The sequence below is a fragment of the Caenorhabditis elegans genome, chromosome II (assembly GCF_000002985.6).
Source record: "Caenorhabditis elegans chromosome II".
Classification (NCBI taxonomy): domain Eukaryota; kingdom Metazoa; phylum Nematoda; class Chromadorea; order Rhabditida; family Rhabditidae; genus Caenorhabditis; species Caenorhabditis elegans.
In genome coordinates, this window is record NC_003280.10 from 7,269,758 (window position 1) to 7,284,563 (window position 14,806).

Sequence of the window (14,806 nt, forward strand, 5' to 3'; positions counted from 1 at the left end):
TGGCATTGTTGAAATTCAATTGTATAAGACTAATTTATTTACTACAACTTGATCATTCTCTATCAAAGTGTCATTTTGGAAAAAGTTGCACAATAATTTTGTTCGTTTTCTCATAAGACGGAAAGGTCATGAGACAGTCAATCACAAAAAATGGAATCAAAAATTAAAAAGTTCCTGTAACCTGCTAAACTACACTATTAAACCATCTCACATGACGTATTGTATTCCTGAACCGATTACCTTCTTCTTCTGCGGAAACACTTTTTCTGATAGTGAAGCATGGTTGACGAACTAACTGATTTGTGATACAGGAAGAAAAGCAGTTAAAATTTATTGAAAATGTGATTTAAGGAAAGCGGATTTCAAAAAATGAAAATCTTTATGTTTTGAAAAAAGAAATTAGCCTTGAATGAGTCAAAGAAAAGTATCCGGAAATGTATTTTTGTAACTTATATCATAAAATTTCAAAGTCATACAGATTGCTTATATCCCCCAGAATATCTAGGTTGTCTCCTTACCTACATAAAATTCCATCAGGTTATCGGATAAAACATGCAGATTTACAGCATGTAGGTATCACCAGACCATCGGAAATTGAACTTTAACTGTTTTAAATTGAATTTGTATCCGGACAGGAAACATTTCTGATTTGATCAGGAAATCAGCTGGATACGTCGAATGTTTTTTGTTCAGACTGCCGTTCAATTTGTTTGGAAAATTATAGGAAAAGGTCAACTAGTTTTTGCAGAGTTTTCAAATAAAACTTGAGATTTATCTTTTGAACTTTGAACTGGCTTTCAAAAAAAAAAACTGGCTTTCTGAAAAACAAAACGAAAAATTTATCCAATATAAAGTTGATTAAAAAAAACAGGACAGTCAAGTTAGTCAGGTGTTCGTGCCTGCCTACTGGCTATTAGAAGCAAACTCCGAAGTTGTTCATTTGCAAGGAACTGTGATTTTCTTGTTTTACTAAACTTCATAAATGTCAAATTAAAAAATGAGCACATGAACTTTTTAAAAGGACACAAAGCAGACGGCATATCGTATATGCACAAGGCAGACGTAGGTAGTAGGATTGAAGGCAGACGGCCAAATTCATGCCTATCTGACAAGTTGAGTGAGTCGTTTATTTCATTCTCTGGCTGAACTAATTGTCAGCAATGTGGTATAATTATCGTAAGTTTGACAAGTAATCGTATTTTCTCTTTTAGTATTGCATCTGACTATTCTACTTTGATAGGTTATAACTTCGCGCATTTGGAATATTACAATAAATAATTAACTAAAAATGATAGAAAAAACTAAATAAATATTTTGCCTGTTGAAAATGTTTGATTAGAACAAAGGATGCTTTTTGCTTTAAAAAATCTCATTTGCCATTATCAAAAAATATTTACAGAAAACATTGATTTTACAGGTCACAATAGCTCAATGACAATAAAAAAGAAAAGATCTATTGACCAGAGAAAAACGAGAAATCTTCCTAGAATTATTATAACTTCTGAAAATATCTTTAGACATATATTTGAAATAATAAAAATCTGCTTTGAATCATCTTATATTCGAAGAATTGTTGCAAAAAATTCGAATTCGATTTCCCAGAAGCATATCGTTCGATCATAAGGTAGCAAAATGTTTTTTAGAAAATATGAAACTCAAGAGGCGCAGAGTTTTTCTACAAGATTCAATGGTGAAACCACTTGGAAACTACTAATAAGAAGTGAGAAATAACGATGAATCGTCGACATACATAAAAACAAAAAAGATATGAATTCAACTAACAAGACTGTAGAAAAATAGACAACATGGATGGAGACAAAAGATTGAAATGAAGATGTTGTGGTTACCAGTTTATCACTTTTACTTTTTAGGAACTAGTTTTCATTCTGTTGATATGATGAGTAATACGTTTCTTACAATAAATAATTTAGAAAACCATGTGTTAATTTGTTGATTTATTTTTGATTTATTACTGTATTTTTATTTTTTGGCACAGTTCTTGATATTTCTGATCAGATTCTGATCTACTAAGAGGTTTCGCCTGATTTCTGACAATCCGTGAATTTTTCAACCTGATCGGTCACAAACCACTAAACCATCATTCCATCAATCATCATTTTTATGCTTCGTTATCTTTCATCTTTCAACTTGTGAACCTGTAATTCCAGAAGTTATGTTCAACTTTGCAAGTTTTTTGATTTTTATTCATACAAGATAGTGTCAGTAAACAACGACACAGACATCACTAGTCCGGTCATCGCCGTGGGAAAATGGGAGTGGCTCCGGCGGAAGAGAGAAGGTAAAGCATAAGGTGGGCGGAGTCAGCGCGGCGAGCAGTATAAAAGAGCACTTGGGAGGCGGTGCATTTCAACGTTCGTTTACACGACTCTTTACAAAATGATTCACATGCCAATTCACGCTACTTTTGAAACAACCAGCTCCTTCGAGCTCCGCCGACTTCGGCTCTTGGCCCCGATCCCAAGAAAATTCAACTGACACTCGCTTTAACAACAACTGTACATATTCATATTTATTTTTGATTCGTAGCTACAGTAGCTGTTCACCAACAACAAAACGAGGTCTCTATTGAATTCTGATGACAAACGGGCTCCACGGATATCTTCCAATCAACTTCCGATCTCAACTTCACACCTGCTTTACCCAAACTGAGAAAATGATGAAGATGTCTCCACATTGCACAACGGGTTTTATAACTTTTATCTCGTTTCATTTATTTGTTAATAATTATTTTGAAAAGAAGATCCCAAAAGAGGATTCATGTATTTATTTGGAACAAAATAATAAATATATTTTGAATTGTAAAAAGTTGTTTCTTCTCGTTTTTATAGGGTCAGTTGATACAAAACACCTGAAGAGAGTGTAAGAGAAATAGAGAAATTAGTGAAAAAGTACTGGAAAAAACCTGTTTTCTGTTGTCAACTGCAGACAAACAACGATTGTCAAATGTCACTTCTGGGTCATGCTTATCAATTCTGCAGTCTCTGCTAAATTGTTATTTATAGGTTGTCATGTGGGATTATTTGATACAGATTCAAGTGCACTTCAAGTACAGTTAGGCAAAAAGGAAGTAAAAATGGTGAAGATATGATAACGATAAAAAAAAATATATATGACGGATTTCCCAGGTTTTCGCAAGTTTCACATATTGGTGGAACTTGTTAAACTATACAAATTACATACACTGTTTGAGCATGATCATTGATGGATTTGTAATAAAACATTTATATTTTTAAAATTTATTATGGAGCACTAATAATAAATAAATTAATTAATTTAAAAAGTCAAGTGTTGAGATCGAAGAAGCATCGAATTTAGTTGAGATTGGAAGGTTTTGGATTCCGAGATGAAATTGGTTGGTTTCTGGAGATCGTTGAAAGAATTGTACCCGTTAAAGACTTTGGAGATTTGAGAATAATAAATAGTCAAAATAAATATTAAATAATTAGTGAAAAAATCACATAGTTCGGAGATCAGCTTTCTTGAAATAATTTAGTCAAATTTCTTGGTGACTGGAGCCTGAAGACGAGCTTGACGAATGTTCTTAATGCTCTTTGTTGGCTCTGGAACGTTGGAGAAGTCGTTGGCAATGTGGAACATTTTTGCTAGAAGTTTTGATGTTGAATTGAACATGGTTTTCTTAAAATTCTTGTTCCATATATACCCCAAATGATAGTGTCTCCGCCTCTCTCCTCCCCCCACCTTCTTGGCGATTGCGATAATGTTTTTTGTTTATGATGTTAATTTGTCTTCTGGAACGAGCAGAAAGCGAATTATAGAACTCCAGTAGAAACCATATCTCTGGAAAATCACTTCTAATAACAAATTGATAGATCAAGTACAAATTGTCATTGTCATTGACAAAGTGTCAGGCACACGTGTGTGTCTTGCAGGCGAAGAGAGAATCCGGTTTTTCGTCTCTCTTATCAGTGTTAACGAGTGGACAACCATTGACAATCAGTATCGCACTGTCATTTGCCAAATGTCACTGTCAGTGTGCTTATCCTTATCAGTTGGTTTGTCAGGTTCATTTCATTTAATTTCCTCTGGTGCAAGCAATTATTCCTAAGTTTTTACGGAACGTAAACTTAAAGATAAGTCTAAGGCGTCATGTTTCAAATTTTAAAACTGAAAACACTTTTCAGTGAATATTCAAAATTTTGCGATGAGTCACATTTCCCATGGCTCTATTTCCGATGAGTAATTACATCCATCCAAATGAATACTATGCCTTGTTTAAGGAACTGATTTACTAAAAACGATATCAATTGATAACAATAGTGTCTCTCTTGCTGCAGGACCGAAAGTCATGCAACTGGCTGTTATGATCTTTACTTTCTTTTTCAAATGACTAATTGGGTTTACATGTTTTTGTAGAAAAAATAAAAGTTTCTGATTATATGTTTATATTTTCAGGAAGCCCCATCTCAACCTTTTCAGATTATATTCTAGTTTCCTGATCCTTTAGTGCTCTCTTGGATCAAAAGTTAGGCTTCCGGGTTACAAACTAAATCAACGAACTGAAGCTGATCTTTGAAGAAACAAAAAATCATTGACGTTAGTACTGCACATATCATCTGATTCCAATGCATGGGATAATACATTTGTCTAGAACTATTCCATTTCAAATGATTATATAAATGTTGATATTTATGTGCAAATCTCTGATGTTATTCCTATTACTGATTTCGAAAAACGATATTTTTAGATCTCGGAGTACAACCTATGTATCATAAAATTCATTGAATAGTATCAGGTACATATTCTCACAATTGTTATCTCTGGTATGATTAATCTCGGTGAAATTAGATATAATTTCAAAATTAGAGGCAACAGTCCAACATTTAGTTGTTTTTTTCTTTTCAAATTCTGATTTAAAAATGGGCGGAGACTTCTCAATGGTATAAAAACAAAAATATAAATTTGAAATTCATGTTCCCAAGCATCACAAGCAATATGATCCACATTGGAGTTCACAACGACGTTGGAGAGGTTCATTTCAGTTTTACCGATTCCCGTAAAACTTGTCTTCAAACCTCTCGTGTGGTTAAAATATTCGACTAAAACATTTCAAGAATTTTGACGAAAAGTGATTTTTTCACATTATTTATTGAACTATTTATTACTCCCTAATCTCCACAATCTGCAACGAGTACAACTGTTTCAACGATCTCGGAACTCAATATCTTCCAATCTCAACTAAATTCGATGCTTCTTTGATCTCATTGTCAGCTATTCATTAAATTTATTATTTTAACAATGAATTTATCTTCAGCAGAACTGTCTTTACTGTATAGTTTTTGTTTTGAATAAATAATAAATAACAAAAATTATAATTGTTTTCAGATGTCAAGAAATGACATTTGACAATGGTTTTCTGCCTGTAGGATTTGGTATGAAACATGTTAATTCTTACTGTAAATACTCGAGAAAGATGTTGATATTTAGAAAATATAATTGCTTTACTTTCAGATAAAAAAAATGAACTAGTGATAAAGCATCTACACTTTTAAATCCGGAACGGAAATTCCTTTCTATTCACCTACAACAGGTGAAATTAGTCTTGAAGGCAACCTGCGCCTACTTTGTTGCAGAGAAAATTATCACTTATGAATAATTGAACCGGGTTCAAATTTTCAACTGTAAATTAGCAAAATTGTGTGCCAATCATAGCACAATCATCGTATGTGGTACGAATTAAACTTAATTCGTAGAGATTTTGCAGATATCTCCGATTTATGTATATTCCGGGATCAAATTTTTCTTAGCATTTAATCTAACGTTCCCCCGCTTTTATTCGATTGGCTCATCCGCTTACGTACTTAGATCCGGAGTTTCCCACGATTTTTATAAGTTGTATATCTTGACATGAATGAAATTTTAGTCATAGATATGTTTTATAAAATATTCATCATCAAACAATGGATAACACATCAACTATTGCTGCACTCATTTTCAGGATAACATCATGTAGTCTAGGATGTTGAGGATAAACAAAGTGCAATCAAAACGATTGAAGATTTGGTCAAAAATGGAACTTTGACCATGCGTTTTTTCTTTTGTGCAAGAAAAAGTGACATAATGGAATTATGGCTCTATTTATTCACATTGATAATTGTTGTTTTGGCTTTAAAAATACACATTATATTACGACACCCAAGATCTGTAAGTAATATCTAAATGCTAGGTTAACAAAAATTACAGCTCAATTTTGACTCAAAAAACTGGCAGACAGCGGTGGTATAAAATAAATGGTTTGCTTGCAATAATTATCGTCAGTGAACTCAAATTTGAAAGAAGACTGTTCAAGAATTTTGTGAAAGATCAAAATTTTGAAAAAAAAGTGGTTAGAGAAAATAAGGAATAAGAATTTAATTTTTGGTGAGAACACTGCCTGGCTATATTTGGCAACATTTTGGCTTTCAAATAAGTTGTCATGCTGCTGCCAGCCAATTGGCAACCCTTGCTGATTATGAGTTTATCTCATTTCGAGAGTTTCCTATTTTAACAGAGTTATAGGATTTGTTCCGTCAATTTCCAATTCCAAGTAACACCTGAACTATTTTCTAATAAATCTGAAGTTAATCCAACTCTTGTTTGTTGGCATTACTGATAAAACATTATCAACCATTAAAAGAGCATTTCCTGTTTTCGATATTTTATTGAATTTCCTTCCAGGTAAAGTTTATATTTCTTTGAAACATTAAACATATATACTTGTCAAATAATTTATTGAGATCATATCAGAAAAAGCAACCAGTTTCGTAAATTATCATATGCAGTGATGAAGTTGAAGTGTTGGTAGATCAATTGTTTGGCTGAGACTCATAGAAGACGTGATTATCAATGAAGTTGATTGATGCGAATATGGTATAGTTAAGGGTTGAGAATAAAAAATTCAGAATCAGATTTCAGTCAAATTTTCTGACGATGGGACACTGGAGACGGGAAGCACGACGAAGCTCATAGGAGCCGGTGACTTCAAAGGATGCATGAATTGGCATGTGAATCATGTTGGCTGATGATAGCAATTGAAACGAATTCAATGTTTTTTCAATTGAATTTGTCGTCTTTTATAGTTTTCCAGAGACCCCGCCCTCTTCTGACCACCATGAGCCGAATTCCGTGGCGTTATCAGGTCTTAACACTCATATATCAATGAAGTTGTTCGTTTCATCATGCATTGTAAACGGGCTTCTCCGAAAAGTAAGTTGCAATTTCGGAAAGGAGAAAGAACATTTAATGCTGGAAAAGTACATTTTCATCATTCGGTGCAGCAGACAGAACAAATTTCAAACACTTCCAGATCCACGAAAATAAAGATTGAAAGGTCGGATAAGGCTTCACCAAACAACACTCTTAACGTCAAGCCGGCACAAAAACACATAAAACTATTTTCTGATTTTTCTGACTCTCAAAGATCTGTTTGTGAAATTAATGAAAAATAGGCTAAAGTTGCTAAGCTTTTTCAATAAATATCCAAGTGACCAGAACACCAGGAAATAAATAAATATCACGTCACAAAAACAATCATATTCTAATCATAATACTGTCAGTAGAATATCACTGATCACTGATAGCCAATTAAATTGTCACTTTTTCGTTTAACATTGAATTTGTATTTTTCGAGCTTTTCACTGTCTTATCAGTGTCACCGAAATATTTCGAAAAACATCATATAATTGTCCATTGCACAGTCATACTCGTCAGAAAACCATCACATTTTGAGTACCGTGGGAAAAAGGCGGAGATAGTGGAGTGTAAACACGGCCACCAACAAAAAGAGGCGGAGCCAGGGAAATAGGCGTTGAGTATATAATCGGAAAGATTGGAGTAGAACGAGAAGACACTCTCTGTCACTAATTTCAAAATGATTCACATGCCAATTCATGCATCCTCAAGCCTTGAGCTTCATGCCTCCACCACATCCAGAAGACTTCGACGTCTTCAGAATCTAACGATTGTGCGCAAATTTGACTGATTCCATTGTGCAGTCAAATTCTCAAGTTCTGAATATTTTGTACATTCACTCTGTAAAAATTTATTCACTTGCCACAACTCGGATTCTACCTCAATTACTATTATGGGTTCAACACTTTAATAGCCGATCTCAATCTTCAATTGAACATTTCATGCTTTATACAACACCATAAATGATCTTTAATTAATTTATTTGTATTTTTATTTCTTTAATATTTATTTATTTGAGTGCAAGTTAGCACTGGAAATAAACAGTTCAACCTAAATGTGTTCTTTGCAAAAGGAAAGAAAAAGTACCACGTGCCTTGACTACTACGTAACATGTCCTTCTTGATAGTGAAAAGAAAAAGACGTAAAATCAAAGGTCTTCACTTGAAAATGAAGAAGAAGAAACACTTGTTTATTTATTGTTGTCCTTTTCCGCTTTTTACGCACTCTCGCCGTTTCCTCAGACCTCGTTTTCTCGTAGAAGGTCAAAAATGAATCTAGTCAACAGTTCAATGATAACCTCCTATGATTAAAAAAGCTTGTTTGATCAGACGAGCAATCACTACAAATTTCAAATCATCTCTTGGACATTGTCAATGAAATGAACACTTTTCACATTGGAAACCGAGAGGAAAATGTGTACGCGATGGTTCTTTGAGTTTCGCGAGTGAAGTACATCAAGACTGACATGATTATCTATTTTTGGAATTTTTACGAAAAAAATCATATATGGCAGGGGATATCCGGATGAATAAGACGCTGAAACTCGTAGTTTTCGTACTAGGTCATAATTTCTTTATGACCTCGATGTAAAATAGGATTGTTGGATTTCGAGGGAAAAAACAAAATATTACTCATCGGAGGTGACAAATTTATTTGAAATTGGAATAAAGTATAGAAGATAATCTATTATATGCCAGGTTTTGGTATGTTTGTAGCCTTAAAAGATTTAAAACCAAAACCAATCTACACCAAGAGCCACTTTGAATCATAAATTTAATGACCGCATACTACCAAAAAATGAACCACATCCTCGAGTTTTCCTACAAAAAAACCATCGAAGAATTCGATTTTGGTATAGTTCTTAGTGTGGTTTTATCTCGGTTTATTTTGAAGATTTCAACAAAATATCAACTTTTAAGGGGGTTTCAATCTACCTGTCATAAGAGCATATTTTCTGGAGCTTGTTTCTCTGTTTTCATATCTGTAGTCAATCCAAACCAGATTTCTATTTTGAATTCCTCGTTTTTACCTTTTTTTGCAATAAAACTATGATTCCAACTAACACCTATCACTTATCGAAAACGATTTATACAATGCTAAAGTTTTTTATTGAAACGTGTTGCACATTGTTATGATATCATGCATGGTTGTTGAGCTACACACGCCGAAGAGCCATGAAATTCGTTTTCCGGTAAAGTATAGGCCAATCTTCGAAGATGTAAATAGTTTTGTTTTAAACCTTGTACCGGTATTGCAAAGGCGTGCAAAAAGAGCTGAAAAATTCTGACAGGAGATGCTCATGTTTTGGAGGAGCACGTCATGTTGAAATAGATATTTGCATTTTTGAAGTGGCATCATTATTGGTCAGAAGTTAAACAATTATCCTTTGTAATAATTTGAAACATTTTTCTCGGTTCACTAGTCGTTTGATTTTTTGTTCATTCTCCGTGGGCACGGCACGTTTAGACCAGCCTACGCATAATTATGATACCTCAGAATTCGAAATTATCTTCTAGAAGCGTACTTTAACATAGAACGGAAGCTTCACTATAGCTTTTGATTTTGTGAGCTCTTGAGTCAAAACGACTAGCATAATTTACAGGAAAAGCACGGAGTAGTAGTATCAAATATGGAACATGTGTTTTTAATCTTGTTTTCTGGATAAGGATTGGTAGCATTTGGCTACGAAAGGATAAGCTGCCGAAATGGCTCAACACAGGGAATATTTTGAACTTGAAGGTTTGGATCCAAAACTGGAATGGTTAAACTCCGTTGGGTTAGTATCTGAACTCTATATTTGTATTGCTCCTATGCTTTTACTTTGACAGCTAAGATCTTGGATTTTTTCTGTTCAAAAAATATTTGTAATACGATATTTGTTCATATTGAAGAAATATAAGATACGGTTTATATCTCCACTACAAGACCACCAGGAAATCTTTTCTGGTCACATGAGACCCTAGATTTCATGATTTCTCATAGATCTTCTGCAAGAAATTCAGACTTTGTCCCTCTCCATATCTTTTTTGGACTTCTGGGTATTCATTCATTCAGAAACCACATTCAGAGAAGGATCACCCGATTCACATGAAATGACTGCGGTCTGATGCAATTTTCGACCATTTTGATGCTAGGTTCATGTGCACGCTCACCGTACATTTACAATCTTCTTCTTTAGAAATTTTTTGCTTTCAAAGAACAATCAAACAGTTGATGTATAGATAATAATTATTTATTATTTGTACTCTTTTTGAAAAAAAAAATATGTAAATAAATTAAAAGAACATGATATCAAATTGAAGAGATAAAGCACCATTAGAATTGGCCAGTAAAGCAAGAAACGTCCTTGTGTGTTGAGATCATTGAGCATTTTGTTGGACCCGGATGGTTGAATTGAAATCAGAATCGTGGCAAGAGACCCATTGAGAATAAGAGTAAAGTGAATGTACAAATATATTCAAATGGTGATTGACTGAACAAGGGAATCAGTCAAAGTTGCGCACGATTGAAAAGTTCTGGATTCGTCGTAGTCGACGGATGGTAGTGGTGGATTGATGGAGCTCAAGGCTCGATGTGTAGTGAATTGGCATGTGAATCATTTTTTTGAATGTGAGAAAAGAGTGAATGTCTTCCCTTTCTCCACGTTCTTCTCTCTTATATACTCGCACGCCCATTTTCTAGACTCCGCCTCTTTCCGTGGCTGTCGTTGAAGTTGGTTGTGGTCAAGCTATGATCACATCATCACGCCGTGTTTCATTTGACTCCGCCTATTTTCCCACGGTGGTTAGAATGAGAGAATGAGGAGAGAGAGACTGGTATGATTCAGTAAGGTGATGACAGTTTCTACGAGAAACTCCCTTTGTGACACCGATAACAAATTTCGATAGAGGGCAAATAAATTGGCACACAAAAACGTGTGCAAAACTACAATAAGTTACGAAACAGACCTGTAAGTTTCGAAAAACGCCGGAAACAATTTGATTCCTACACTACTTTAAAAGTCGTAGTTTCACAAAAGCAATGACGTGAGCCAGAATTGTCATCAAATGAACAATTCGTTGTGAAACTGTAGGATATTGAATAAAAGGATTTTTCTGAACAATATCTAAAAATACAGTATTTCCCCTATATATAGGTTCGGTTTACGGCTTTTGTTTTCTAGGGATTTAGGTTTTTTGTCCAAGTTTGGCTCAAAAAAAATAATTATTTCAGAAACTGGCAAACTTGGCAAGTTTTATCCAACAAAAATTGTTTTAAACCCGGGTAAGATATTGGCAAGAGTTGAAAAATTTCTGGAGCAATTATGTTTTTGTGCAAAACTTAGATTGCAATTATAACTTTTGAAAATTTTTATAATCCTCTGAGCACGGACTTCTTTTTAGATTCGAAAGTTTAGCGAAGGTAAAATTAGCTGCTTTCTATGGTTTTTGGAAGCTTCTAACACTTTTTGAACTTCCTTTTCCTTCTCTGTCCGTGTAAGTACGTTACATCAGATCCACAGAATTTGAAAAAAACAAAACAAAATTAAGGAAATAGTGCATATCTCAGCAGATTACGAGCCAGACATTCCCTGTCTCATAACATCATTGATGCACTCATTGAAATAGACTATGAACATTCAATAGAATTTAAATATTGAAAAGCGGTTCTTTGTTTTATATCCAAAATGTGAGTAAGCCATTTGGGAACTCCCGAACTCATTTCTTTTCAATCAAAAAGTGATGTAAGACTGACTTCCAAACTCTTCTCTACTGATTGTTTTTCTTTTTTCTTCTATTTCGGCCCACCCGGTCAGTTACACAACTGAGTCAACAAAGACGTAGGAGGAGAAGGGAACCAATTTTCAAAGTTTCAGGAAGAAGGTTTGCAACTCGGTGTGTGTAAAGGTGGGCGCATGGGAAAATTAGGTCACAGCTGAGGCGGATTGCCATGTGACATTGTCTTGCAAAAAATAGAAGTAAGAATTGTGCAGGGAACTCATGACTAACGAGAAGCATAATGTTCTGATAGGTTTTGCAAAAGTAATTAGGCTTAGAAAAAACTAATTGAATTTTTGATTGACTATGAGTTAGATATATTTTTAGATTCTATTTGGGTGATTTGAGCTTGATAGGCAAAAACTCGAGTAATGTGCATGATATGGGTATATGATTATAGTATAGGCTATATTATTAAAAAACCAAATGAGCTTGAGGGGCAATACTGAAAAAATGTGGTCCCTATTGCCGAGTATTTTTAGTTTATTGTCGTTTCACAAAAACAATCGACAAAACTAGCCATCAGTTGACATTTTCAACGTTCCATTAAAAAATGCGTGCTAATTAAATTGTAATTCATAGGAAAGATTTCATTCAAAATTTTAAAATCTTTCAATCTTCTTATCGCGTTTAAATTCTGTTCCTCATTCCAGCTATTCTTAGACACAATCACATTTCTTTTTGCAAAGCTATTTTTCATTAAAAACTTTCATTCGGAAGAGAACACCTGTTTCTATTTCCTCCTACATGTTTTATCACCGGAAATCTGAGTGGGCATTGGTCAGCTTCAGTCAACAACAACATAAACAAAATAAGATTTATTATTAATCATTTTTAAAGATGAAATGAGATCATAATGTTCATTCATCCACCCGTTTTGGTAGTCTTTGTGCACATCCAGATCAACATTTAGAAATTAGCTTTTCTGGTTCAGGCTTCTACGGCGACGACGGCGACGGAAGGCAGAAATGTCGGGATTTTCCATTTGCCAAAGAATTATATGAAGCATGTTGAAATATTCGAAGATAGTATACAGTGACTGATGTCGTGAGAATGTAACAAAAACTTCACTTTTCCTTCTTTTATATTGGTCTTTTAATTTCTAACATTAAACAGTCTAGACTCCGCCCAATTCTTTAAGCAAAGGTTCGGTTACAAATCTAATGCTTCTGATCTTGGCATTCCAATCATTCGAACAGTTGACCACCGGAAATTTGTTGATTTTCAATTGTCAATGAAGCTTTTAGCTTACATTCTTTAGCGATCAGGCATGATGCAAAGTAGTTATTGAAAACCTTTCAGACTGATTTCAAACTAAAAGCGAATAGCGTTCCGAGCATCAGACTTCATCAGAAGATCTCAAAACATGTCAAAATGCCAATAGAGTGGAACATACTATAATCCTAATAGCTTGTGACTTTTCAACTTCAATCATAATCTTCCATAACTCATAATCTTCGGTACGAGCAAATCGAAACGTTTCAGGAATTTGGTGTATTGGATTATGGCATAATAAACAAGATGACTGGATAAATCGGATGACACTGCATAAACACGAGACAAATGGCTCTGCTGGTGCTGATAATTCCAATCATAGAATCCTCATGTGACACTTATCCTTTTTATCTTTGCACCCTTTTTTGTGCTTGTTTATTTACTAACATCACACTCTTCTTCTTCGGGGTTAGTGTAATCTTTGCTTATTTGTTTTTGGAACTATTTAATGTTTGAGGAAGGAAATATTACGGGAGTAAATGTGGATGTTTGTCCAATAAACATTAGTCTTTCTGGTTGATAATTTTAGGGAAATCAACAGTTTGATTGAGGAACGTCGGGATCAAAGCCTTATTTAAGAATTTTTACGCTACCTGAGGAAGATGTTTTTACCGAAATTAGTAAATTTTAAAGATTTCAGTTATCTCTAAAATACTTTTTAAAAATTAATGTCAAAAGTAACATTTCTGTAAAATGGAGGCACGAAAATGCATGCATACGACCCAGGGCGGTCTCGTGCCTGCCTACCGCTCAGAGTCACTGAAGACCATCTTGAATGCTGAGATACTTTTGTTGAAACTGAACCGTTCTTAAAGGATTAAAGGAGGAAGGGGAGGAGGGGGAATAATCTTATTAACTACAATCTCTAAACCTGGCTCAGGATAAGGATTTAAACTGACAATCTGACAAATGACAGATAATATTAATCTGTTGACAATCTTTTTTTGGATATTATTGTCAGTGCATTTGCATGAATCATTTTCTTTCCTTTTTTTGTGTCTTCTTTTTCGTTCATTTTTTCATTTGAATATATGGGTTCCAATCGGAAAAAGAAACTCTGCAAGATCTTAGTGACCCTGATAGACTAATTCGGTTGTTTACTAGTTGGTTAGCATACTCAATTAAATATGCACTTACGAACGGTTAGTCTCAATTTTCCGATGAAATGATAATAATGGAGAATTGAAGAATGAGATACGCAGATCGATTAGGAACACCCGGTTCGCTAACGGCAAGATATATTTTCTGCCGACGAGACAAGTGAATTTGATTTTTGTTGATAAGGTGGCCTGAGTGATTGAAAACTCAAATTTATTGTCTAACAACTAATTCGATATGAAAAGAAAGAGCGAAAGAAAGCGATTAATACAGTAGACTCAAAAGGTCTATCTCCACAATAAATTAGACAAATATTCTTGGAACTTCCACAAGTGGAAAGATCCCTTTTTAGTCGATCTGCACATTTACTCAGTTTTCAAGGAACCCGGAAGAACTTTAAGAAATTTTCACAAGCTTTAAGCTTATTCAGTTGGAGTAATTCGGCTGACCTTGCACAACAGTTAGGC

The 14,806-nt window shown here is 34.3% G+C and overlaps 2 non-coding genes across 2 annotated transcripts; both read left to right on the forward strand.

Annotated features, from left to right (window-relative positions):
• Positions 1–2,369: 2,369 nt before the first annotated feature.
• C30G12.11 lies at positions 2,370–2,822 on the forward strand. Its single transcript, NR_155255.1, has one exon. It is a non-coding gene; the product is annotated as an Unclassified non-coding RNA C30G12.11 (non-coding RNA).
• Positions 2,823–7,865: 5,043 nt separating this feature from the next.
• Positions 7,866–8,253, forward strand: C30G12.10. Its single transcript, NR_155254.1, has one exon. It is a non-coding gene; the product is annotated as an Unclassified non-coding RNA C30G12.10 (non-coding RNA).
• The last annotated feature ends 6,553 nt before the right edge of the window (positions 8,254–14,806 follow it).